This window comes from Platichthys flesus, chromosome 18 (assembly GCF_949316205.1).
Source record: "Platichthys flesus chromosome 18, fPlaFle2.1, whole genome shotgun sequence".
NCBI lineage: Eukaryota > Metazoa > Chordata > Actinopteri > Pleuronectiformes > Pleuronectidae > Platichthys > Platichthys flesus.
The window spans coordinates 20,941,845-20,944,796 of NC_084962.1; positions in this window are offsets into that span (position 1 = coordinate 20,941,845).

A 2,952-nucleotide genomic window follows, 5' to 3' on the forward strand; every position below is an offset into this window, starting at 1 on the left:
AGTACATTTCAAAATAAGAGCGTGTGGTTGGCACCTGTAAAGCAACTGTGTGTGTGTGTGTGTGTGTGTGTGTGTGTGTGAACAGGAATGCATCACCGTCTTTATGCACTCCCACACACTCTATGAATGCCCGTTGTTTGAGGACATAATGGTCCATTGTTGTGATGAAGGAGACCTCCGGACACGTCCTCCGGGAGCGTCGTACTACCAACCTGCAGGTGCCACACTACTCCACCTCCTTCCTGTCACCTGACCTGCTTTTCCCATCTGGACATGATGTTGGTGGAGCGTGTGTGTGTGTGTGTGTGTGTGTGTGTGTGTGTGTGTGATGCAGCTGGTTCATTTTTATAAATTGGTAATAAGTGACAGTTAATAACACACCTCCTCCTTTTTAGTGTTCTATAGAGTTTAGATCATAGGACGAGATGCTGAACTTCTCTTTGACGGAAGAAGAAGAAGAAGAAGAAGAAGAAGAAGAAGGAGGAGGAGGAGGAGGACGAGGAGGAGGACGAGGAGGAGGAGGAGAAGAAGAAGAAGTTTTTTCTAGCAGTGACGTGATGAAGAGGCCTGAACATCTAATCTCCAAACACGTCAACAGACACTCAACTATGTATGAGAACCCTAAGGAGTCTGGAGTGTGTGTTTGTGTGTGCCTGTGTGTGTGTGTGTGTTTGTGTGTGTGTGTGTGTGTGTGTGTGTGTTTGTGTGTGTGTATATTTCAAGGTGTGATGGTCGGTTGTTTAGTCAATGACAGGTATGTCTCACAATCTGGATTTCAACATTCCCATCTCACTCACACTGGCTGTGTTTGTGTGAGTGTGAGTCTATGTGTGTGTCTGTGTGTGTGTGTGTGTGTGTGTGTGTGTGTGTGTGTGTGTGTGTGTGTGTGTGTCTGTGTGTGTTAGTGATCTAAGTGTTGAAGCGTCCTGAGGTGAGACTAACGCAGGACAGGAAGTCTGGCAGAGCTCTCACACATGCTGACATGAAGATAGGCATCAGGTGGCAAAGGTGATGAAGAACATGATCTGTTAATTCAGATGAAGACGAGGATGAAGACGAGGATGAAGACGATGATGAAGACGAGGATGAAGACGGGTCGGTCAGCAGGGGAAACACGTTCACAGTGGGCGTGTCTGAGGAACCAGTCCCAGTCTTCCCACTGAGCGATGGTCGAGGACGTGCTTCACTCACCACGTTCACCAGCAGCAGAACCGTGGAACCACATTTAACTTGAAAAGTCCGATCAGTGACCTCCTGACCCCACACGTTCCACACGTGTGGGTCTCTGTGTGTGTGTGTGTTTGTGTGTGGGTGTGTGTGTGTGTTGACATTTGTGACACATTCTAAAGAGAGAAAGTGGGTGTGGGAAAGACCTGCTCGTCCATCTCAGACTCTCCTCGACACGATCAGCTGATATCCAACTCCCCCAGCTCTCCCATCTATGAGTGTGTCTGTGTGTGTGTCTGTGTGTGTTTATGTGTGTTGCTGGGAAAGTCCCCTCAGTTTTAATCATATCTTAGCGTCTAAGCATCCATCAGTCTTTGATTCTTGGAGTTTACTCTCAGTTTCAAAAATACAGCTCTAGATCCAAGTTGTTTGAATATTGTGTTCAAGTTTTTGTGTCTTTGTTCAAAGAATCATAAAAAAGGACTTTAGGGCCCAAACAGCAGAAAGTCCCATTGGTTCAGTTCCCATCAGGGTCTATAAATACAGGAGAGGAGCTGTGAAGAGCAGGACGAGGGGATTTCTGCTGCGAGTCGAGTTTAAGTGAATTAACATCTTGACCGAGGAGAGAAAGGAAGGAAGGAGTGAGAGAGTCTGAAGGAGCGATGAGAGAAAAGGATAATTGTGTGTTTCTCAGTGAAAGAGTGTTATTCTTTGGTGCTGCTGAGAGGCGCTCATTGTTGAGTGGAGTTTACCAGTGGGACCAGTGGGACCAGTCATCTGAGATCACACGTCCTGATAATCGCCCTCAGACCACAAACTGCTGGAGGAGGTTTACCCAAGATTATCTCCCCGATCCAACACCAGCAGCGTCCAGCAGAAAGTCCCGACTCCCAGTTTGAGTGGTGCTGGTGCTGGAACACGTGTTGGTGCGTCTCTCCAGCTCCAGAAAGAGATCCTGAGAATCAAACCGACGAGCAGACGGGTCACATGGTCGAGTTCGTCTGCAGCCGGGTGTTGATCTGAGGACGAGATGAGAAGTGTCATCCCTCAGCCGAAGATGAAAGATGTGACATGTCAATCAAACCCCTCAAGTTATCTGTTTGGGACAAATGTACCAAAATGGCAAAAGTAGAAACTTTCATGTCAGAGCAGAATGAAGATGTGACCTCAGGAGACACAGCAGAGTCCAGTGAAAGGTCAAAGGTCAGAAACTCTGGGGATGGAACTTCACAAAAGTAAAAATGGTCAAAAAAGAAACTACCACGTGGATTTGAACTGTACGACGTGAGTGTTTCAGGTTAGTTCATCATCATGGCAGCTTCCCTGTGCTCCACCATAACCCCCCCCCCCCCCCCACCACCACCACCATTACCCCCCCCCCCCCCCCCCCTCCCCAGTTCCCAGGCTTTCCCGGCCGGCTCTCCCAGGGTGTTTGACCTGACTTCGTGCCCCTCGCTGCCCTCGTTCTGCCCTCATGGAGCTTCCTGCCCCCTGCTGCGGCTACACAGGCTCGTATTGTAGCAGAGCCTACGCTCGTTCACCACACACACACACACACACACACACACACACACACACAAATTGCACATTAATTCATTTGGATATTAGCATGACACTGAGCTGATGCTGATGGACACAGTACAGACACAATAACTCTGAAAAAGCTCATCAGGTAAACACAATCACAAACACAAATGTGAAACAATTAAAACAACGAATAAACGTTTAATGTGTTTTTTAACCTCTTAAACTGACATCATCGTTTTACAGGATGACGTCAGATTC